The sequence below is a fragment of the Chlorocebus sabaeus genome, chromosome 18, assembly GCF_047675955.1.
Source record: "Chlorocebus sabaeus isolate Y175 chromosome 18, mChlSab1.0.hap1, whole genome shotgun sequence".
NCBI classification, from domain to species: domain Eukaryota; kingdom Metazoa; phylum Chordata; class Mammalia; order Primates; family Cercopithecidae; genus Chlorocebus; species Chlorocebus sabaeus.
In genome coordinates this window covers 10,049,584-10,074,579 of record NC_132921.1, presented here as the reverse complement: position 1 = coordinate 10,074,579, position 24,996 = coordinate 10,049,584, and the positions used below count along the sequence as shown (strand labels likewise).

General features: G+C 42.0%; 1 protein-coding gene across 4 annotated transcripts in view; it reads left to right on the top strand.

Moving 5' to 3' along the window:
- The first annotated feature begins 225 nt into the window (after positions 1-225).
- Positions 226-24,996, top strand: part of SOCS6 (suppressor of cytokine signaling 6) — a 42,327-nt gene continuing 17,556 nt past the window's right edge. The window contains exons 1-2 of one of the 4 annotated variants that reach the window (XM_073006240.1): positions 959-1,263; positions 2,010-2,113. The gene's annotated coding sequence lies outside the window, so the exon portion shown is untranslated. Of the gene's footprint in view, positions 456-958; positions 1,264-1,891; positions 2,114-24,996 lie in introns of those variants that run through there. The other 3 variants (XM_008013804.3, XM_008013805.3, XM_073006241.1) reach the window with 3 other exon arrangements.

Here is a 24,996-nt window from a genome sequence, read left to right as displayed (position 1 = left end):
GCCACCCCCACCAGAGGGAAGGCACCAAAGGAAAAACCAGGACAGGGACACTGGGGGCGGGAGGAGCGCCCGCCTGCAGGCACCAGCGGAGGGGCGCGGGGGTAGGGATCAGGGATCCGCGCCCCGCCCGCCCCACGACCCCGGCCCGGCGCCCCACGCCTCGGAACCCCCACTTAGTGCCCGGCCCCGGCCCCGCCCCGCCCCGCGCGGCCCCCGGCCTCAGTCCCGCGCGCCCCGACGCCCCGCCTGCGCCGCGGGCCCGAGTAGTGGGCGCGGGGCGGCCCGCTCGGCTCCTCCGCACCGGCTCCCCGCTCGGGCCGAGGCGCCGCGGCTGCGCGCCCCTCCTGGAGGAGGAGGAGGAGGAGGAAGGAGGCGGGAGGAGGAGTTGCAGGGAGAAGGCGAGCGCGGCAGTCGCGCCGGCGCTGGGCGAGGAAGCGGAGCCGGGCCGCCTCCGGGTGAGCGTCTGGGGAGCCCGGGCGGGAGGCAGGAGCCGGGCTTCGCCGTCCGCCTTCGGCTCGTTCGCGGTGCGGGGCACCGGCCGCGGGGCTGGTTTTTGCCTCGGGGCGCAGGGGGCGGATCTGGCGCGGGCCGGGCCGGGCCGGGTCGGGCCGGGGAGGCCGCCGGGCGCGGGGCTGCGGCGGCGGGTCTGGGTCAGCGCGAGGCCCTGCGCCGTCTCGGCGGGTGCGCGGGCGGGGGCCAGGGCCGGGGAACGGGGAATGGGGACCGGGGCCGGGCCCGGGAGCGGGGATGTGGGAACCGGGGAGCCGGGGCCGGGGCGCGGCGGCCCCCGAAGGGCCGAGGCCTGCGCGGCCGCGGGCGGCTCTTTCCGACCCCTCGGCCTCTTCGGCCGCGGCGCGCCGGCCCGGGCCGCCGCCTTTGTTGCCCGCAGCTCGCCGGGGAGAGGCCGGGGCTCCGCGAGGCCTGGGCGGCGGCGCGGGGCCTCCGCGGCTCTGCGCCCCGGCCGGGTCCCTCTTCGGACCTCCGCGGGCTCGGGCTCGGGCTCGGGGTCGGGGCGCGGCGAGGCCGCAGGCGCGAGGGCGGGCCTGGGGCGCGGTGCTGGGACTCGGAGACGCCCCCGCCCCACCGCGAGGTCGCGCCGGCGCTGGTGGAGGTGCAGGCCGGGGCTGCTCTGCCGCTGAAGGTGCCGCCAGCCGGCAGCGCACTCACCCGGGCATAGGGAGGAGACGATTGTGGAATTTAAACCGCTCCTGGAACCGACACGGGCCTGAATTTTCAGTTTGCTTCGGGAATTGGCAACTTCAGGTACACCCTTGTGGCTCACGGAACAGAATTATGGACGTTTCTCAGGGGCAGGTCCTGACACAAAACTTGGGATGTGTGCAGTAATGTGTGCGCCAACTTATCGTTCAGTTGGAATGTGAAATTGGGGTTCCCATCCCCACTGTTTGGAATGAAGGGCCAGGTGGGAATATGTGGCAGAACTCAGTCTTCCGGCAGCAAAAGAAATAATGTTGAATTCATTTCAACAAATGTTTCTGCAACGTCTGCCCGGATAAGGCAACATGCACTGTGCCTGAGGACAGAGAACACAGTAATGACAGAAATAACGTGAATTACACACACTGAACGTCTCCCAGAGACGTTTTAAATTTACTGTGTTCCTTGGGATAAAGATACATTTGGAATCAAACAAAAGTACACGGTCTACTTCAAGATGAAATATCTGACATCTTCTCAGCCACAGAAGGTAGCAATTTATCTTGACTTTTTTTTTAACGAACTGCCACAACGTTAAATCCATTTAGCTTACTTGAATGAATGAATTTTAAGTGGAATATTTAATGTTGTGGACAGTCAGCCTTACTTAAAAACATGAGTGACATTGCTCACCAGGTTTCACAAAAACCGGAAAAAAGTCTGTAATACTTTCCCGTGGGCTAATTTCTCCTAGTGGGTTTTGTGCACGCGTAGATATGGTAAGGTCTAGGATCCTTTCAGGTCTAAACTAAATATGTGGCTTTAACCTTGGTTCCAACACCCTCCCTAAGCCTGCCTTGGAGGAAGCTGGTTGGTGGACAGTGGATTTGATAAGGATTCCTGGAAGAACTTCTATCTGGAGTTTGACCCGAGCTTTCTTTCCACTTGTGCCTGGGTAAGGATGAGCCAGGTATTCACCCGAATGTATACTTCTAAAAACTCCATTCAGCATCTCTTTTGAAACACTTTTTCTCTCTTACCTTTATCGTTATCTTTTAAATTACCCTCTAAATTGGTAGTCTTGCCCCTTTCTCTTCAGCAGTGCCTCCAACCCAAGGGCACACCCTCAGGTCATCCCATGACCTCCTCTCTTGGTGCCCCCCTACCCCCTGCCCTCAGGGAGTGGCAGGGAAGGAATTTGAGAGCCATTGACTGGACGTAGGGTGGAAAATGGTGCTGTACTGACTGCGTTTCTAGTCATTTTGCCTTCCAATGTTTTTCTTCATTCTTGCATTAGAACTGGAAAAGGTGTTCTTTTTTAATGGCCCTTTTTTTTTTTAGGAAACAGAAAACAAGAATCTTGTTTTTTGTTTTATCTCTGTCACCCAGGGTAGAGTGCAGTGGTGCAATCATGGCTCACTGCAGCCTTGAACTCCTGGGCTCAAGTGATCCACTTCCCTCAGCCTCCTGAGTAACTTGGACTATAGACATGTGCCACCGAACTTGGCTGATTGTTTTTTGGAGAGGTGAGGTCTTGCTATGTTGCCAAGGCTGGTGTCAAACTCTAGGCCTCAAGATCCTCTCACCTCAGCCTCCCAAAGCTCTGGGATTACAGGCATGAACCACCACACCCAGCCTGCAAGTGTCCCCTTAAGCCTGTCTTGTGTAATTACACTCCTCAGAAAACTCCTTGCTAGTTTTCTCCATTGTGGCCAGTTTTCAGGAAACTTTTGGGTTATTGATCATATCTTTTATTTTGCTCATGGAGGTGTGATCTCATTTAAAAGTCCAAACATATAGATGGTCCCCAATTTTGAACTTTTTGACTTTTTGATGGAGCAAAAACACATTCAGTATACACATTCAGTATGCATCTCGACTTAGATCCAGATAAATCCACTGTGAGTTTTGACTTTAAGATACTTTCAATTTATCGTGGACTTATTGGGATGCAATTACTGTTACTCTCTTGAAAATATGCACTCATGAGAAAGGATAATACACACATAAATGCATATGTATTTGGAAGCGTGAGGTCAAATAGTTCATTTATAATCCAGTATAGCTAATGGATGTGTATACATTCTATTTTAATGCTTAATAAAGTTAGATAAGCAAATGAACTAAAAAGATCTCCTTTTGCTGTTTTCTGTTTATTTCATCCTTTGTAGGAAGTGAGAATTGTCTATTATAGTTCTCTGGCCTCATCCCTGACCTCTTCCAATTCTGGAAATTATATTTTCATCTTTGGTGCTGAAGTGCTTTTGTAAAATTATTCATTTTACAAGGGAGAAATTCCTAATACTAGTATATGTCATAAAAAGGAGAAACTTTCTTATATGGATAGATTGATAGTAATAATTCTTCAGCTGTTAAAAGAGGAATAACATAAGACGTGTTTGATATTGAAGTGAAATTGTCATTAATGTTTTTATGGGTAATTTAGTATGCTGTTTGGCGTGTTGGTTTAGCTAATAAGTCGTGATGGCTTTAGGACTGAGAACACGGTTTACTTAAACTGATTTCAGGTCTTTACCCACGCATACAAACATTAAATTTTACTTAGTTGGGGCAGTTGCTTTTAGGTGGCCATTGGTCTTGATGTTTTGAGAACAAACATACTTAGATAAAGTCATGTAAGATTTCAGTTCCCACCTTGCACACTCTGGACATGTTGGGGGGCATCCATTTACCAGCTCTGTGACCTTGAACACATTCTGTATGCCCTCTGAGTCTTATTCCTCAACTGGGGCTAAAGTGGGGATAATAATTTATCTCACAGTGTTGTAATGAATATGTATTTATGGTAAAATCCAAACTCTTGTTTTGCTTTGTTTTGAGATGGGGGTCTCGCTCTGGATGCCCAGCCTGGAGTGCAGTGGCACCATCCGGACTCACTGCAGCCTCAACCTCCCAGGTTCAAGCTATCTTCCCACCTCAACACCCCCTCCGCCAGTAGCTGGGACCACAAGTGCATGCCTCCATGCCCAGGGGATTTTTTTATTTTTTGTAGAGAGGGGGTCTCCTTATGTTGCCCAGGTTGGTCTTGAAGTCATGGACTCAGGTGATCCTCCCACCCTTGCCTCCCAAATTGTTGGGATTGCAGACGTGAGCCACTGTGCGCAGCCAAAAATCCAAACCCTTTCTCATCGACTGTAGCATTTCTGCCGAGTTCTGAAATGTGTTTTCATTTCTCCCTAGTTCTCATCTTGAACAACCATCTCTGCCTTAACCAGGGTTCTGCCCTAGCCTTTCTGTTCCTCAGCAATCTGAGCTGCTTCCTGCTTCGCCACCTTTGACACAGGAGTTCTGTTTGCCTACAGTATCCTTCGGTGGCTCCTGTGGTGGATTCATTCTCAGATCTTAATGCCAGTGTCACCACCTCAGAGCATCACCACCTCAGAGAAGACTTCTTTGACTACCTCATGGCTCCTTCAGTAATCCCAAGTAATTGATTTGTATGGTTCCCTCATGACCTCTGCTATTATCTGTAATTACTTTGTTTACTTATTTCTGCTGTTTCCCTGCCACCCCAAAAAAGTTCTATGAGGCCAGAATGTCGACTGCAGTCCCCTTTTCTGTGTGCCTGACACATCCCGGGGGGCCTAGCTGCTGAGTAGGAGGGTTGTGGGTATACAGAAAGTACTTGCAGTTTTCATGTTGTTATCTACACCTTAAAGGCAGAGACATGCTGTGTGCGTGTTAGAAAGTTGGTGTTTCATGTCGTTTGTCCTTTTCTGAGCTGGACTGCTTGCCTAGCTGAGTGAACCATAGCACTAATAAAACCAAAGTCCTTATCATTACATGGCCCCAAGAGCCCTACAGAGAGAACTGTCACTGCCTGTAGAGGCATGATGTGTGTCTGAGTGACTCGAGTACCAGACTAACTCGCAGTGTAGACGCCCAGATCTTCACTTCTGAAAGTATAGTCATGTATAGTGTGTAGAAAGTCACCATCCCAAAACGCATTTCCCCTGCTTACATAGCTTAGTAAAGTGAAACCTCAGTTATCTGGAACCTCCTGGCATCCTCAATTTTCTGGTGTAGAATTAAGCCAGAAGGAAGAACTCCTTTGGAATTAGAAAAGCCAGAGACTTAGAAGCCCTCCGTGCTAAGGAGGGCAGTCTCTCATGGGGATGCAGATCTAGGTTTGAATTTCAGCACTTCAATTTTATAGGGTAGATTAAAAACAAAAACAAAAACTTAAAGTTTTTGTTCCTTTACATGTATAATAATGATGATGTTTCTCTCAGAGCTGGTGTGATAGTGGAATGAGATAGCTGGGCGCAGTGGCTCACGCCTGTATTCCCAGCACTTTGGGGGGCCAAGGCGGGCGGATCAGGAGGTCGGGAGTTTGAGACCAGCCTGGCCAACATAGTGAAACCCCGTGTCTACTAAAAATACAAAAATTAGCCGGGCATGGTGGCACGTGCCTGTAGTACCAGCTACTCGGGAGGCTGAGGCAGGAGCTTGAACCTGGGAGTTGGAGGTTGCGGTGAGCCGAGATCGCGCCACTGCACTCTAGCCTGGGCAACAGAGTGAGACTCTGTCTAAAAAAAAAAAAAAAGAAAAGAAAGAAAAATAAAGTGGAATGAGATAATGCATGTTAGTGTATTAAGTGCCTGAAATATAACAAGTGCTAATACTTTAACACTAGTATTCTACTCCTTAATCTGACTGCTTTTGACTAGTCAGATTATGTTTTAAAATAATAGTAATAATTCCTATTTAAAGTAATTATTACTATTAATATTATTACTATTCTTTTCTGTGTCCCTGACACATCCCAGGGGTACTGGCCACTGAGTCCATTTTTCTTGTCAGTTTTTTGTTGTTGTTTTTGTTATTGTTCTTTGGAGGGGAATTCCCTCAATTTTTCTTTTATTGGATGTTTTTTGGCTGTGGGAGTTTTGTTTTCTAACTGTTCTCCTCACCCCCTCTTTTATAATATATAATATTATAATAGTAATAATTCCTAAAGTAATTCTCACTATTAATTTAAAACATAATCTGACTAGTCAAAAGTAGTATTCTGATTAATCAGCCACACCCGTGTTAGACTTGAGTGTTTTTGTTAAGGAAGCCTAATGTGAGAAAAGGGTTTGAGACCAAAGGAGCAAGAGAAATGGAAATGAAAGCAGGGAGTGAATGGGCGTCTTCCGAAGGATTGAAATGAAAGCAGGGAGTGAATGGGCGTCTTCCGAAGGATTGCTAGTGCAGGCTTTTGGACTGGTAAGGACTACAGGTGGTCACAGTGTTAGCAGCAATTGCCTGGCTTGGCTCTGGGGTCACTGCAGTTCATTGGTGGGAGACTGAGAACAAAAAGGATGCCACACTTTGCCTTCTCTGCAGAGCCTTCTGCTCTGATTATGTTTGTTCTGATACTGTTTTATCACTCTTAACAGCCAACACACTAAAATACTTTAAAATTATTAAAAGGGCATCACACTTGGAGACTGGGGAGTGATCATTATCTCACTTTCCATAGCATTGGACTCTTGAATATAGAGAAGAAAAGAAAGAAGACAGGATAGAACTGAGGGCCTGGGAGGCAGGCAGTGACCTGAACATCAGTAAGTCCTAATGGTGTCATAATGCCATCCTGAAATTTTCCAGCAGATAAATTTGGTCATCTGGAGAGGCATCCATTTATATACAGCAGTTTGTGACAGTCTGGGATTGTACTTAATATACACACTTGTGCTTAAAATACCTTTTTGAAGTTAGAGGACTGTATGGCTCCTATTAGATAAGATTTCCATCGGAAACAATTTCAATAGTTCAGCGTTAATCTTTAGAATTATCTAGACAAGGTGTTTTTACTCAGCGATCTGGGTAGCCGATTATTTGGTGCTGTTTACGGTGGCACTTAAAGTGATTTTTGTGGTACACGTTGTTCTGACTATATCAGTAATATGCTAGATGGTTGAAGCAGCTGGGTTAGCATGCTTTTAAAGTCAGATGAATTCTTACTGGTAGATTTTTACTGTGTCTGTATGTTACTTGTTTAAAGTTTGTTGTGATGTTTATAATGTGTTTGTTTTTAAAGCTTAATTTTGGTTTTAAGTAACATATTACCATCCCTCAGACAATAGTCATTTTTGTTTGTTGACATTGCTTTTGAAGTTAAAAAAAAAGTGACATATTTAGGGAATAACATTATTGCCAAATATCACAGACTGGCAGAAAATGTAAGCAAATACCAAAGCAGAGAATTACAGTAGGGTTTTAGTGATTTTATACATTTGCAGCAGAATTACTGCATTTTAGAGCTAGAAGGAACTCCTCTGATTATAGATTATCTTCGTCCTTGCACAGATGAGGAAATTGGGTCTAAGCAGGGTGTCATCTGCCCAGAGTCACACACCACATTAGTAGTCGATTTCAGAATGGACTCTGGTGTGTGCAGCCCTTCTTCCTGTTGATGCTGAAGGTTTTAATTTAATCCTGGGAGCTGGGGAATTTGGATTTGTGTCTTCATGGAGGATATTACAGTTGAGCTGGCTCTTGCAGGGTGACGTGTGTGTGATTGGAGAAAGATACAGAAGGCAGGGACAGTATCTGAAACAGGGCGAATCCCAGGAGACTCTACCGTCAACTTAGAAATTGTTCTCTCCTTCCCAAGTGGGGTTCCTTGTTTTCTGTTCCTTAGTTTACCTCCTTGATATGATGAAGCTCATCCTCCTAGTGACTTCTGTGAAAGGTGATGGGGAAGATGATACTGTTTTTCTGAGCCTTGTGTGTCAGAAAATGTCTGTGTTCTAAGTATCGGGTGTATGCCTGGCTGTGTATAAAATTCCAGGTTAATATTTTAGTTCAGATAGAATAAGTTATTTGGCAGTGACAAATTAACTCTGAAATCTCAGTGCATGAATAGAGGTCTGTCTCTTGCTTTCGCAAAGTCTGCGGTGGGCGCCACCTCCCTGGGCCTCTTCCTTTGGGTCTAGTCTGCTTTCACCTACAGTTCCTGTCTGTTGCCCCCATGGCAGATGTGGGTATATCTGCAGGTCGCACGCTGGTGACCATAGGCCAGAACCAGGCCTAGTCCCTGCAAGAATGCCAGACACGTGCAAGGGCACAATGAGAGTCATTGAACTGTCAGTGGGGGTCACAGTTGTAAGTGTGTTTCCTCTTGGAATTTTGCAGGCATTGCGCCGTTGTCTTCCGGTTTTCAGTGTTACTGTTAAGTCACATGCCGCCAGTTTGCCGGGCATTTGTAAGCCATTTCTTTTCTCCCTGGAAGCTTTTGGGGGAGTTTTGTGTTATCGCCTAAATACTAACATTTTACCATGGTGGGTCTGTGATTGTTCTTTTCTACCTCGGATGTGCCAAGCATTCCACAGAGCTCTTCAGTCTGTAAACTTGTGTTTTTCAGTTCTAGGAAAACTATTAGATGACTTTTATAATGTCTTCCCTTTCCTTTTCTCATTCCTTTTTTTTTTTTTTTCTGTCTTAAGCTCTTCTTCATTGGACATAGGAACTCCTAAATCCATCTATTTATTTTCTTAGCTTTTTTCTCCATTTTTCTTGTCAGTTTTTGTCGTTGTTGTTGTTCTTTGGAGAGGAGTTCCCTCAGTTTTTCTTTTATTGGATATTTACTTTTTGGCTGTGGGAGTTTTGTTTTCTAACCGTTCTCCTCACCCCCTCTTTTTTAAACAAATAGCATCCGCCTCGGGGTTCCTATTTGTGAAACCTTTTCTCAGGCTGCTTTTTCGTTGTCTTCCTTTCCAGCAGTCTTAGATTTTGGTTTACCCCAGTTTGTTTTAGTCACTTAACACTGTTGTCATCTGCCATAATTCCCTTTGTGATTTTCTTCGTTCCTGTGTTTTTGGGGAATGATGGAGATAAAGAAGTGTATGTTTAATCAGGAGGGTTTTTTTTTTTCCTTTTTTTAAACAGTTTTCGTTTGTTTTGCTAGCATCAATGAATAGTAAACCCTTCGTTTTTGGGGAAAAACCACATCTATTTTTTTCTTTAAATAAAGGTAGTGTTTTCATTTAGTGCTCTCATGAAGCCACATCTGTGTCACTGAGTTCAATTAACTTAGTTGATGAAATGCTTGCTGATCTGTAGTGGGTAACATAATTATTTTAATTTGGACTATTTTAAAAGCATCAAGAGATCACATCTTTGGGAACCCATAATAAATGGTTACTTGTGGCAATCAAATTATTGTTTTACAATGGAAGTAATCTTTTCATTTTGTAAGATTTGTATATTATTTGCTTAATAGAGATATATTATTAAATTGAATAATTATTGCTTTCCAAGATTCCCTTCAGCTCTAATGATCAGTGAATGAAGTTTACGTTGGTTCTTAATGTACATTTAATAGCAAATTTCATGTGGATTACTTTTTGTACCCCAAATATGCTATTTAAAATTCCATTCTTCATTTGGATGTGCTTTAGAAATGAGGAAAAGATTATTTTAACTGAAAACTCATATTCTCTACTGCAAATTGAATGACAAAATCTTGTATGTTCTATGTGAAAGCATTTGAATAATGGACAAATTGCTCTTTAAATTAGAGCTTTTGTGTTGCTCTGAAGTCTCTGAGAGCAGTCATAACAGTTGTGTTACTTTTCAGTTATTTTTATATGCATGTTGCCTTTCAGAAGTTAGATATTTTTGCTTTAGTAGTTCATTACATTTAAGATATTTTAATATATAAACAAATTACTTTTAATCTTGAAAAAATAAAAAAGCAATGAAGAAACTTTATTAAAACACTTTGCTACCGTACAGAATAAAAACAAAACATCTTTGTTCATAGTTTGTCAAATTCTGAAAGAATCTTACCTACTTGGTAGTTTATAATTCATGAGGTCATTCTTTTTCATAGGCAATGAATGTGGTGAGATTTTTAGGGAATTTGCTATATTTGTAGTTAAAATAATTTTGTTGACATTAAAATGTTAAATAATTGTTTTTTGATTTGTCATTGTCAGCTATGATCATATATAGGTGAATGGAATTAAAAGAACTATATATGAGATGGTATTTTACATTTATCATTCTGGAGGTCAGGATGTATTACATATATATTATATCAGAATGTATTACAATAGCTGTTTCTAAAACACCAACTGTAATTATACCTTAGCCAATAAGGTTGCAGATGTGGACATCATTAAGGATCTTACTATTAGTAAGTCAGGGTGCTGTATTTTCAGTGTGCAAATGATTTCCATTATCAATGTTGCCCAGGTCCCCACTGATTTTAGAGTTAAGATACCTATATTAATTTGTTGAAAAGTGTCATAGTTATTTTATAGGAGACCCAGGCCTGATACACACAGTGGTAAAGATAAAAGGCCGATTTATTTCTTGCGATGTGTTTCCAACACCAACAACGACTTCTTTCAACATGAAAACCGAGTGTCCTGGCCGGGTACGGTGGCTCATGCCTATAATCCCAACATTTTGGGAGACCGAGGTGGGTGGATCACTTGAGGTCAGGAGTTCAAGACCAGCCTGACCAATGTGGCAAAACCCCGTCTCTACTAAAAATACAAAAATTAGACGGGCATGGTGGCACATGCTGTAATCCCACCTACTTGGGAGGCTGAGGCAGGAGAATCGCTTGAACCTGGGAGGCAGAGGTTGCGGCGAGCCGAGATCATGCCATTGCACTCCAGCCTGGGCAACAAGAGCAAAACTTGTCTTAAAAAAAAAAAAAGAAAAGAAAACCGAGTGTCCAATGTTTCAGTTAATTCAGACACTACTCAGAGTAAGTACAGTCCTCACAGGCAACAGGCTGAGTCCCATAAGACTGCCCCGGCCTCAGATACCAGTCGCAAGTCCCAGGCCTCTCACATTTCTGACTGACTGGTTACAAATCGGCAGTTCCCACTACCTCATCAGATTAGATAATTTGCTGTGATAAAACTCAGGAAAACATTATTATAAAGGGCACAGCTCAGCAACAGCCCAGTAGAAGAGGTGCACGGAGCAAGCACAGGGGGACGTGGAGCTTCTGTGCCCTCCTAGGGTGGCCTCCTGCCCAGCTCGCCCTTGTGTGCACAAGGTCCCCAAATCTCGTGGTTAGAGTTTCTGTCGAACTCAATCTCTAATCCTTTCCTTTTCTCTTCAGGATAGGGACTGAGGGTCGGGGCTGAAAGTTCCACACTCTAGGCCCTGGGTCTCTGGGTGACCAGCCCCATCCTGAGGCTGTCTAGGAGGGCTCCTTTGAATCACAGCATTAGCATTAACAGTTGTGATTGAAAGGGGCTTGTTTGAACAACAAAAAACATTTCTATCTCAGGAAATCCCAAAGATTTAGGAACTGTGCCAGGAACTAGGGACAAAGATGCAATATTTCTTCTATCACATTTCTTTGAATTGGTTAAGTGCAAATAAGACAATGACAAATAATATAGTTTAACCATTTATATAACACTTGTGTTAGGTATTATAAATAATCTAGAGATGATTTAGAGGGAGGATGTGCATAGGTTATATGCAAATACTATGACATTTTACATAAGGGACTTGAGCGTTCATAGCTTTTGTTATTGGTGGGGGTCCTGGAGCCAATCCCCCATGAATACCGAGGGGTGACTGTATACGTACAAAGACAGTGATGAATTGACATATAGGTGTACTACTTTTTAAATGTAACCTGTTAAAATCTGAATTAAAAAATTAAGGAGAGGTGTGCAGTCATTTAATCAATTCTTTATGTTTTTTTCCTTGAGATGAAGTCTCTCTCTCGCCCAAGCTGGAGTGCAGTGGCACGATCTCAACTCACTGCAACCTCTGCCTCCTGGGTTCAAGTGATTCTCCTGCCTCAGCCTCCCGAGTAGCTAGGATTACAGGCACCCATCACCACACCTGGCTAGTTTTTGTATTTTTTTTAGTAGAGATAAAGTTTCACCTTGTTGGCCAGGCTAGTCTCGAACGCCTGACCTCAAGTGATCCACCCACCTCGGCCTCCCAAAGTGCTGGGATTACAGGCGTGAGCCACCATGCCCAGTCTCATTAATCAATTCTTGTAAGCCAACACAATTAGCATTTTTACATGATTGATGTTGTGAATATTTGTTTCATACTCAGCTGAATAATTGAGGAATGCATTGAATGTAATTACAATGAAGGATGCTTAGAAATGCTCTTGGGAAAGTTCATTGCTGGTTAGATATCTAAATCTGTACATATTTTTATTATTTTCATTGAGTCAGATGCTGTTAGAACTGGACATGATTTAGAGATTATCACCTATTTTATACGGAGATTCACTCAGTATCCCCCTGCAAACTTAAGCTAGTGCTACCCCATATTTTTGTGTCAATAGCCTATAAAGTAGGAGTGAATCACTTGAGTATTTATTAGGACTTTTGCTGTAAATATAAGTTTATTCTTAAGTTTAAATTATTTGGCAACTTTAAGTTCATTTTCCTTAATTTGGCTATATTTAAATTTTTAAAATCTACCTTTGTAGCCATGTAGTGTTCCTATTGCATTTAAATTAGAGCTTATTGTGTGGTAAGAGCTAAGGGCCCTGAAAGAAGTCAAAGCAATTGTATTATATTTATTATGTAAATATAATTGTATTTTTATGTAGTTGTAAATATTTATTATGTTTGCATATAGTTGCCAAGAAGTGTGAAATGGCTGAGATTTTTGCCTTCAACACAAGCTCAAAGGCAGGCTCACCAGCCAGCCTGCTGCAGTTTCATGGATGCTGGCAGAAGACATAAGACTCTTGGGTCAGAGATGAAGGACTTTATTACAGTAGCAGCCAGAGTGTCAGCATCTGTCCCAGTTGGCTGAGACATGTTGAGAACAGAATGGGGCAGGAGAAGGAAAGCACGGAAACGAATTAGGAGGTATTGCCATAATGCAGGAGAAAGAGGATGGTAGCTTGGACTAGTATAGTGGCAAAAAGTAGTTGGATTCTGCGTATGTTTTGGAGGTAGCTGAAATTGGGATTTCATGACATACATGGGATGAGGTATGAGGGAAAGAAAGGAGCCAAGGGTGATTCTGAATGTTCTGATCTGATCATTGGTAGAATGTGGAGTAGCCGGAAATGGAAGTAGGATAGAGAAGATTTAAACCTGCAGGTGGGGAGGGGGTGGGGGTGGGGTGGGAAAGAGCCAGAGTTTAGTTTTGAACTTGTGAAGTTTCAGGTATCTGCAAGACATCAAAGTGGCAGTATCCCGAAGGGAGCTGAATATAACTAACCTGTAAATGAAGAGAGAGAATTTGGGAGTGTAGGGCACATCGATGCTATACAGTGTCACGAGCATGAATGAAAGCATGGATGGAGAAGAGGGGACCACAGTCTGAGTGTTGGGGCACTCCTATTAAGACTTCAGAGGGGAACTAGCAAAGGAGTCAGACTGAGGGACCTTGAGAGTGTGGTGTGCTTAGCAAAGAGGTAAAATTATATGAAAGGAAAAGGAGTGGTCAGTGGTCACACAGTGCCTCTAAGATGAGGACTAAGAACTTACGCTAGACAAGAGCTGCTCCGTGCGCTGGTTGGTAGAGAAGCCTTTGGTGTGGGTGTCAGAGGAGGTTGGAGAGGAATAGTAGGCATCGGTAGACACAGTTCTCCTAAGGTGTTTTGCTGCAAAGGGAATGAGAGAGATGGGGCTGCAGCTGGTAAGGAAAGTGGGGTCCCCACAAGTTTGTTTATATATGAGAAGTACCATTTTCAGGAGTGATCCAGTGGAGTGGGGGAATTGTTGGGAGATCAAGTGTGCCAGCTGACCGTGGGGGCCCTTGAGCAAGGCAGCAGGTTAGAGTAGATGGAAACATGGTGCTGAGTGGGTAGATGGGGGCCAAGTCCAAGGTCTCCTGTCGTCCCTTTTCTAGGTGAAATAGGAAGTCGGGCCATCTGCTGGGATATTAAATGAGGGAGTGTTCCGGGGGTAATGGGAGTGTTCCGGGGGTAATGGGAGTGTTCCGGGGGTAATGGGAGTGTTCCAGGGGTTGAGAAAGGAGAGGGCAGGTGTGAAATGGCAGGCAGGGAAGGAGAAGAATGGACCAGGGAAAAGTAGTTTCATTTCCAGACAGTGGTGAGGACCCACCTGAGGGTCATGGCCTTGACTACAAAATGAGACCCATCAGACCAGCTCTCTTTTCCTCCAGCCTTATTGAGCTCTGTGGGTGCAGGCATGACATAAGCGGAGTTGAATTTGCTGATATGGTTTTACCAAGAGAGTTTTTCAGGAGAGTAGAGGAAGGGGATAGAAGTATACACGAGGAGGCCGGGCGCGGTGGCTCACGCCAGTAATCCCAGCACTTTGGGAGGCCGAGACGGGCGGATCACGTGGTCAGGAGATCGAGACCATCCTGGCTAACACGGTGAAACCCCGTCTCTACTAAAAAAAATACAAAAAACTAGCCGGGCGTGGTGGCGGCGCCTGTGGTCCCAGCTACTCAGAGACGAGGCAGGAGAATGGCTGGAACCCGGGAGGCGGAGCTTGCAGTGAGCCGAGATGACACCACCGCACTCCAGCCTGGGCGACAGAGCGAGACTCCGTCTCAAAAAAAAAAAAAAAAAAAGTATACACGAGGAAATGATTACAATGATGAATTGTGGAATATAACCTGAGTAGGAAGGGAAGAGGGTCTTGAAAGCTGGTAGGCGTATCACTCTTGTCATTTAGACTTTGAATATTCAAGGCCAGTTCGTAACTATATATACCCCAGTACAAAAAAAAATTTAAGTCAGATTTGCAAAAAGTTATTTTGAGCAGGTAAAGAGGAGGAGGCTGTCTAAGTTCTACCAAAGCCAAAGAGTAACAGTAAAAACAAAAAGCTACAAAAAAACCCAATAGTCTCATCTTTTATTTTTTGTTTGGCAGTCATGGTATAACTGAAAGCCAAGAAAAGCCCCTGCATTTTTAATGGATTTACTCAACCATTTCCTTTAAAAAAGTAAGAACAAACAAGCTCACAGGTTTTATTCTTATAAAAACACTGCATGTTCATTATAGGATGTTTTGAAAATAATGTTTACAAAAATTCTGCTATCCAGTTAACAGTTCTGCTGTACTTTGTGGTCCAGTTTTCCTCCCTATTCTTTCTGTGTAATTGAACCACATACATATAATTTTGTTTCCTGTGTTTTTGCACTTAACAAATGAACAATATGAATTTTCCCCTCATGTTATTTATAACTCTGTATAAATATCAATTTCAGTGGTTCTCTAAAGTTCCATTGTGTAAATGTGCCAGGATTTTGTTTACTCATACTGTTGGAAATTAGGATGTTTCCAATTTTTTAAATTTAAATTTACTTTTTGTCGTAAATAATGATCCAGGGAATATTTTTATTTCTTATTTTTTTAAGATTGATAAAAACAGCATTATTGGGTCAAGGAGTATGATTGTTTTTCAGTTGCATATTGCCAAATTAATTTTTATGACTGTATTAAGATACCTTCAGCCGGCCACGGTGGCTCACGCTTGTAATCCCAGCCCTTTGGGAGGCTGAAGCAGGTGGATCATCTGAGGTCAGGAGTTTGACACCAGTGTGGCCAACGTGGTGAAACCCATGTCTACTAAAAATACAAAAATTAGCTGGGGAGTGGTGGTATGTTCCTGTCCCAGCTACAGCAGGCTGAGGCAGGAGAATCGCTTGAACCCGGGAAGCAGAGGTTGCTGTGAGCGGAGATTGCACTACTGCACTCCAGCCTGGGTGACAGACCGAGACTCTCAAAATAATAATAATAAATTTTTTAAAAAAGATACTTTCAGGCAATCAGTACAACCATTTAGAAAAAATCTTTGCTGATTTGACTTTTGGAAAATCATAGTGTTAATAGTTTAATTTGTATGTCTCTGATTCTTGTAAAGGTTAATATTTTTCCATAAATGTGTTGAGTGAATTGGTTATATGCGTGGAAAAATATAAATCCCTACCTACCTCACACATAAATCAGTACTAGATTAATCAGGGACTTAAATATGAAAACCAAAACTTGTTTACAGCAAATTCACAAGAACATATGATCTCAGTGTTAGATGAATTTTTAAAAGACAATAGAAGAGGCAAAGGTAAACTGATAAATTTGACTAAAATAAAATGGAGAAACTTCTGATCATCAGGTACTAGAAAAAGACTAAAAAGTCAAGATATAAGGTCAATGCAACAGTAAAGAAAAAAGAGAAAAGACACAGGATGATCTGTGTGAACTGATACAGAGTGATTTCTAGGGGTCTGAAGTTTACCTGCCCTGTGATACATTTTTTTGTTCTCTATATTTAGCCACACACTTTAATCATCACTTTGCCGCAATCGCAATCGGGAGAAAAGAAAGACTTGATTTAAAAGCCAACCCGTCTTACATTTCCACCAGCCATGTGTGAGGTTTCTGGTTGCTCTGTACCCCTGCCTTTGTCATGATATTGTCTTGATAGTGTTTGTGCAGTGGTATCTTTTTGTGGCTTTAATTTACATTTTGAATGATTAATACTATGAAGCACCTGTTCGTGTGCTTATTAGCCATTTGCGTGTTGTCTTTGGTCAAAGGTCTGTTCACATCTTTGTCTCATTTAAAAAATTAGGTTTTATTTGTATCTTGGTATAATCTCTTGTCAGTTATGATACACAGATATTCTAACCTGTGGCTTAGAAGATATGATACAGGTATTTTCTTCTAGCCTGTGGCTTATCTTTCTTTTAGTGGTTTGTTTTGAAACACAAACATTTTAAATTTTAGTTATTAGATTTTAATGATGTCTGATTTAGCAGAGTTTTTCTCTTATATATTATGCTTTTGGTATTGTGTCCAAGAACTCTGTGTCCAAACTAGGGGCACAAAGCATTTTTAAAGAAGTTTTATAGTTTCAGGGCTGAGTGCAGTGGCTCACGCCTGTAATCCCAGCAATTTGTGAGGCCAAGGCGGGCGGATCAGAAGGTCAGGACTTCGAGGCCAGTCTGGCCAACATGGTGAAACCCAGTCTCTACTTAAAAAAACACAAAAATTCGCTGGGCATGGTGGCATGTGCCTGTAATCCGAGCTACTGGGGAGGCTGAGGCAGGAGAATTGCTTGAACTCGGGAGGCGGAGGTTGCAGTGAGCTGAGATGGCGCCACTGCACTCCAGCCTGGGTAACAGAGCTAGACTCCGTCCCAAAAAAAAAAAAAAGTTTTGTAGTTTTGGTTCATACATTTAGGTATATGATCCATTTTGACTTAGTTCTTACCTGTGGTGTGAGGGTTTACGTTTCTGGTTTTAGTTCTTCAGTTGTCCCAGCACCATTTGTCAAGACGACTTTCCTCATTGACTTGTCTTGGGATTTTTCTTGAAAATCAATCGACTATAAATGTAAAGACTTATTTCCAGACTCCTTTATTCTCTGATGTGTACGCCAGTCTCTATGTCAGCAGCAGACTGTCTTGATTCCTATAGTTTTATAAGCACTTTCGAAATCAGATAGTATAGCTTTGTTCTTTTTCAAAATTGCATTTCAATGTAAAGTTTAGGAATGTTGTATCAGTTAATATAAAAAAAAGAGCTTACTAAGCTTTTGATAGGGATTGTTTGAATCTGTAGATCAATTTTAGAAGAATTGCCGTATTAATAGTATTGAATCTTCCAGTTCAAAAACATGAGATCTCTAATTAGAATCTCTACATTCTCTTAGCAGTGTTTTGTAGTCTTGACTGTATGAATCTTGTACTACATGTTAAATTTATTCCTCAGCAATTTAATATTTTGTGAACAGAATTATTTTCTTAATTGACTTTTGGTGTGCCAGTAGTTTTATTGTTGTAGGCTTGTAGGGGGGGTGTGTGTGTGTGAGATTTCCTTGGGTTTTTCTACGTATAAGATTTTGTCAGCTAGCCAGGCGTGGGGGCTTATGTCTATAATCTCAGCACTTGGGGAGGCCAAGGCTGGAGGATTGCTTGAGCCTAGGAGTTCAAGACCAGCCTAGGAAACATAGGGAGACCCTGTCTCTATTAAAAGTTAACTAACTGCGGTGGTATGCATCTGTAGTCCAAGCTCCTTGGAAGGCTGAGGCAAGAGGATTGGTTGAGCTCAGGAGGTTGAGGCTGCAGTTAGCTGCGATCATGCCACTGCACTCCAGCCTGATGACAGACTGAGATCCTGTCACAAAAAAGCAGCTGAGGTGGACAGATCACGAGGTCAGGAGATTGAGACCATCCTGGCCAACATGGTGAAACCCTGTCTCTACTAAAAATGCAAAAGATAAGCTGGGTGTGGTGGCGCGCGCACTTGTAATCCCAGCTACTGGGGAGGCTGAGGCAGGAGAATCACTTGAACCCGGGAGGCAGAGATTGCAGTGAGCCGAGATCACACCATTGCACTCCAGCCTGTTGACAGAGCAAGACGCCATCTCAAAAAAAAAAAAGGCAAAATAAGATTGTATCAACTATAAATAAAGGTGGTTTTATTTCTTCCTTTCCAATTTGTATGCATTTTTTTTCTTGTTCCACTGGCTCAAACCTTCAGTACAGTGTTGAGTAGAGGGGGTGAGTGTAAATGTCCTTATCTTGCTCCCAGTCTTAGTGGCAAAGCATTCGGCCCTTCACCATTAAGTGTGATGTTAGCTGTAGGTTTTTCATAGTTGCCCTTAATTAGTTTGAGCAAATTTCCTTCTATTCTTAGCTTATAAAAAGTTTTTATCTTCAATAGGTGTTGTCAGTGCCTTCCTGCAGCTTTTTTTTTTTTTTTTTTTTTTTTTTTTTTGAGATGGAGTCTCACACTGTCACCCAGGCTGCAGTGCAGTGGCACTATCTCGGCTCACTGCAAGCTCTGCCTTCCGGGTTCATGCCATTCTCCTGCTTCAGCCTCCCGAGTAGCTGGGACTACAGGTGCCCGCCACCACGCCCAGCTGATTTTTTTTTGTATTTTTAGTAGAGACGGGGTTTCACCATTTTAGCCAGGATGGTCTTGATCTCCTGACCTCGTGAGCCACCGCGCCCGGCCACCTTTCTGCAACTATTAAGATGATCATGTGTGTTTTTTTCTTTCTTTGTTAGTATGCTATAGTGCATTAATTGGTTATTGATGTTAAGCCCACCTAGATAAATCTCATTTGGTCAAAGTATATAATGCTTTTTATATGTTGCTGAATTCAGTTTGCTGGTAAGTTTTGGCCAAGCATGGTGGCTCACGCCTGTAATCCCAGCACTTTGGGAGGTCTAGGCAGGAGGATTGTTTGAGACGAGGAATTCTAGACCAGCTTGGGCAACATAGGGAGACCCTGTCTTTACAAAAAATAAAAAAATTAGCCAGTCATGCTGGTGCCTGCCTATGGTCCCAGCTATTTGGGAGGCCAAGATGGGAAGGTCACTTGAGCCTGGAAATGGAGGCTGCAGCGAGCCATGATTGCACCACTGCACTCCAGCCTGGGCAACAGAGTGAGACCCTGTCTCTAAAAATAATAAAGAATTTTTGTATCAGTGTTCATGATACTGATTTTTAGTTTTCTTGTGATGTCTTTGGCTTTGGTATCAGGGTAATAGTTGCCTCACAGAATGACTTGTGAAGTGTTCCTTTCTTCTCTGTTAGCAGAAAGAGTTTGTGAAGATTTATATTAATTGTTTTAATCTTCAGTGGAATTTACCAGTGAAGCCACCTGAGCCTGACCTTTCTTTATAGGAAGGTTTTAATTATCAATTCATTCTTTACTCATTATGAGTCTATTTAGATTCTCTGTTTCTTTTTGAGTCAGATTTGGTAATTTGTGTCTTTCTAGGATTTTGTCCATTTTCTCTTAAGTTTTCTAATTTGTTGGTAAAAGGTGGTTTATAGTATTCCCATATAATCCTCTAAATTTCCATAGGTTTGATAGTGATAGCCTCTCTTTCATTTCTGATTTAGCTAATTTATGTCTTCTCTCTTAATTTCTTTGTCAGTCTAGCCTAAAGCTTTGTGTGTTTTGTATCTTTTCAAATGACCCACTTTTGGTTTTGTTTATTCCTTCTTGTTTTTCTGTTTTCTATTTTATTTCTACTCTAACGTTTACTATTTTATTCTGCTTTTGTTGGGTTTAGTTCTTTTCTAATTTCTTAAGGGTGAAAGCTTAGGTTATTGATTCAAGACCTTTTCTGATATAGGCATTGAATGCTGTGCATTTTTTTCTAAGCACTGCTTTAGCCACATCCCATAAATTTGTGTATGTTTTGTTTTCATCCTGTTCAAAATATTTTTTAACTTTTTCTTCTGATTTTTAGTATTTGGCCCACTGGTTATTTAGAAGTGTTTTGTTTCATTTAGAAATACTTGGTGTTTCTCTGGATTTATTTCTGTTGTAGATATATAATTAATTTGCTTCCATTGTGGTCAGAGAACATACCTGGTGTAATTATAGTGTCAGTCTTTTCACATTTATTGAGGCTTTTCGAGACAGTCTTGCTCTGTCCCCCGGACTGGAGTGCAGTGGCCTAATCCTGGACAAGGCGCAGCCCCAACACTCCTGGGCTCCAGTGATCCTCCTGCGCCAGCTTCCCATGTAGCTGGGGCTACAGGCATGTGCCACCACACCTGGCTAATGTGTTTTTAAATTTTTTGCAGCAACTAGGTCTCACTGTGCTGCCCAGGCTGGTCTTGAATTCCTGGGCTCATGTGATCCTCCCAGCTTTGCCTCCCAAAATTCTGGGATTACAGGTGTGAGCCACCACACCTGGCTATTGAGGTTTATTTTGGTCTATCCTGAAAAATGAAGCCTTGAAAAAATATTAGTTAGGTCAAGTTAGATAGTGTTGAAGTATTATATACCTTGCTATTTCATCTTTATTTGTTCCATCATTTATGAAATCGGCTTTTTGAAATCTTCAGGTATTATTGTTGAATTGTCCATGTCTGCTTTCAATTCTCTCAGGCTTTGCTTGATGTATTTTGGGGTTTTATTAAGTGCATATGTGTTTACAGTTGCTGTGTCTTCATTATGTATTGACCCCTTTATCATTTTGAAATGTCCCTTTTTGCCCCTAGTAATACTTAAAGTCTATTTTGTCTGATATTAATGTAGCTATTCTAGCTCTCATGATTATGATTTACATGGAAACTTTTTCCTGTCCTTTTTAAGTGATTTGCGTCTTTCTGTGTTAGGGGAGCCTGTTGTAGCCAGCACATAGTTGTTTCTTTTTTAAAAAAGATTTAGTCTGACAATTTCTACTTTTCGAGTAGAGTGACATCAGCAAACTTTTTCTGTAAGGGTCAGATTGTAAATATTAGGCTTTGCATGCTTTATGACCCCTTAACAATGCAGCTTTATGACTGCAGTGAGAAAGCAGCCATAAAAGATAAGTAACAAAGTAGGAGTGGCTTTATTCCAAGCTTTTATTTCTGAACATTGAAATTCAAATTTCATGTAATTTTTGTGTGTCACTTTTTTTTTTTATCATTAAATAATAAAAAACCCCACATTTTTTAGCTTTGAAATACACAAAAAGGATGATGCGCTGAATTTTGCCTGTGAACTGAAGTTTGCTGACTCCTGGAGTAAGGGTTTATTAGTCCATTCACACTTAATGTGATTATTGATTCCATTGGGTTTATATTCGTCATTTTGCTATTCTTTTTAAATTTTATTTTTGTTTATTTTTTCCTCTGTTACTGCACTATTTTGTGTTAAGTGCATATTTTTTGGTGTGCCAATTTAATTCCTTTGTTGACATTTTATTTTTTAAATAATATTGTCTAAGTAATTTTATTCGTGGTTTCTCCACAAATCACTCCATGTGTCTTTGCTTATCACAATGTATTTCAAAATAATGCTACCTTAATACTGATAACAGACAGACACTTGGCTTCATGTCTCCTTTTCCTCCCCTGACTTTATGCCATTATTTTTATTTTTGAGACAGAGTCTCGCTCTGTTGCCAAGGCTGGAGTGCAGTGGCGTGATCTCGGCTCACTGCAACCTCCACCTTCCAGGTTCAAGCGATTCTCCTACCTCAGCCTCTCGAGTAGCTGGGATTACAGGCATGCACTACCATGCCAGGCTAATTGTTTTGTATTTTTAGTAGAGACAGGATTTCATCATGTTGGCCAGGCTGGTCTCGAACTCCTGACCTCAAATGATCTGCCTGCCTCAGCCTCTCAGAATGTTGGGATTACAGGCGTGAGCCACCACGCCCAGCCTGTGCTATTATTTACGTAAATTACTATATGTTGTATGTTATAACCTCAACAGTACTGTTAACAGTTATTAACCTATACAATCTCATGGCCTTTGAAGAAGAGAAGAAATGAAAAAAATGTATTTGTAGTATTTTAAATTAACCTACACACATCATTTCCAGTCATCACCAAATGTGATGAATTCAAAGCACTGAATGGTTGCTATTGACAGTTTAGTCCAGCTTCATAGTTACATTTAGGGAAAGAGATTTATTGGCCTCCTCATTCCTTTTTTTAAAATTAGTTTTTATAAATGATTTTTTTTTTTTTTTTTTTTTGAGACAGGGTCTCACTCTGTTGCCCAGGCTGGAGTGCAGTGGTGCAGTCACAGCTCACTGCAGCCTTGACCTTCCTTCCCAGGCTCAGGCAATCCTCCCACCTCAACCTCCTTAGTAGCTGGGACTATAGGTATTTGTCACTATGCCTGATTTTTTGTGGGAATTTTTTTTTTTTTTTTTTTTTTTTTGGCAGAGACAGGGTCTTCCTATGTTGCCCAGGCTGGTCTTGAACTCCTGGGCTCAAGCAGTCTGCGCACTGTCCCCATGTTCACATGAAGAGACTGGGACATGGATGTCCAGGGTCATTAGGAAATAGTAGTTGCGACATGGACTCCCCTCTCCTGTCTGTGCTCTTAATCATGAGGTTCTGTGTTGCCATGCCTGATGTTATGAGTGCGCATTCAAGTAAAGTGGCAGTTTCTGAATTATGCACCAAGGGTTCAGCACTTGTATCCATTACTTGGGAACTTCTTTTGTGACTTTTGGCAAATTATTAAACTAAGGTTCAGTTTGCTCCTCTATAAAACGGAGATAAAAATAGTGTCTTCCAAGTAGAGCTCTTGTGAGGATTCAAGAAGATAAACATAACATTTGCTAGTGCATAATCTCCAAGTGAGTGGTGGTTGGAGCAGCAGCAGAAGTAGCAAAGGCTTCCCTCATACCTCGTGGTCTGAGTTGGGGGTGGCTGTGAGTGCTGATGGCATTCTGAAATGTGTTTCTCTTAGAGCACTTCTGACAGCCTCCTGCAGATGTTCACCGATGTATTCCACACTAGAATCTAAGATCCTAGAAGATAATGAGTTCATCTTTCCATCCTGGTGTTTTTGCTATTGCTTGAAGAGGGAAGCAAAAGGCTGAAATGAGGTACTTGGAATGAGGCAAGGCACGAGGGCAATACGTTGCTTCATGAAATTAAAACTAGCTAGGAAGAATTGGAACAGTTTGGGAAGGCTTATGGGAGATGGATTAAGGAAAGTTGTTTATACCTTTGGCCCTGAGAGCATCAAGGTCCTGCTTTTCCTAATACCAGGTGACTGAAACCCAGAGACAGGGTTTTTTACTTAGAGTGCCTTATTTTACCTTAAATTGTACCTGAACACTTCATGGGGTGGAGTGGTTGTTTTATAGTAATGTAAAATCTGCTTGACAGTTACAGAAAAGTCTAATATAGAAAATAAAAGTCAACTGAGCCTCCTTATCCCTTTTCCTGTTCACTAGAGATGTAATCACTGTTACTTGTATATTCTTTGAAACATTTACTCTGCACTTTTAGGCATATAAATATATATACAAATGAGATAATCTTTGCATTAATTTTATAGCTTGATTCTTTCCCCAGTACTATGTCGTGAACATCTTGCTTTGTCTCTATAACATTCCATTGTATTGATTATCATTTGTTACACTAGTCTAATGATTTTTTTTATTTATAGTTGCTTCCTGACATTTAGGTTCCATATTTTTGCCAAAATGAATTATGTAGTCAGCGTTTCGTGTAGAGAAGTGAGCTCTAAAATCAGTTGTGTGATTTTAGGCAAGTTCCTTAACCTCTCTGTATCTCAGCTTCCCCGTCTATACATTGAGAATGTTAGTACTTCTACTTTTACTAGCTGCGAACATCTGTATAGCCTAGTATGAGCCAGGCATTGTTTTTAAAAATCACATATATTAATGCATTTAAACCTCACAACCAGCCTGAGTGATGGATACTGGTATTTCTAAGATCATTCCATGGTGGAGAGAGAATACAGTACATGAACTTATGCAGTCTGGTTCCACAGTGGATAGTACCAAACTTACGGGGGGTTATAACAAAGACTTAGCACATAGTAGGCCAATATGTGGTCTGTATTTACCAGTATTAGGTCAGTGATCAAGTAATGTTTGCTTTTTGTTTTTGTTTTTGTTTTTTTTCAATTAATGCAATAAGGAACATTGTTGTCCATATGTCTTTGTTTTTGGCATGAGTATATATCCAAAGGACAAATCACTAGTAGCCTAATTACTTGGTTAGGTGTATATCAATTTAAATTTTTGATAAATATTTTCAAATAATCTCTTACAAAGTTGTAATTTACTTCAGTCATGAGTTATGAGCACTAAGTTCAGGACGCCTTTCCCAACTTTGTGAATAATTTAAGTTTTTCAGACTCAGATGAAGAGGTTGTCTTGTTTTGGTTTGAATTTCCTTTTCAATGAATTTTAAAAATTGAGATATAATTTGCATACAGTGAAATCACCTTTTTTAGTTGCATTTTGTTGAGTTTTGACGAATGCATTCAGTCATATAAACACCACCACAATCAGGATATAGAACAATTCCCATTACCCCAAAATTCTTTAGATTTTTTTTTTTTTTTTTTTGAGATGGAGTCTTGCTCTGTTGCCCAGGCTGGAGGGCAGTGGCGCAATCTTGGCTCACTGCAACCTCTGCCTCCTGGGTTCAAG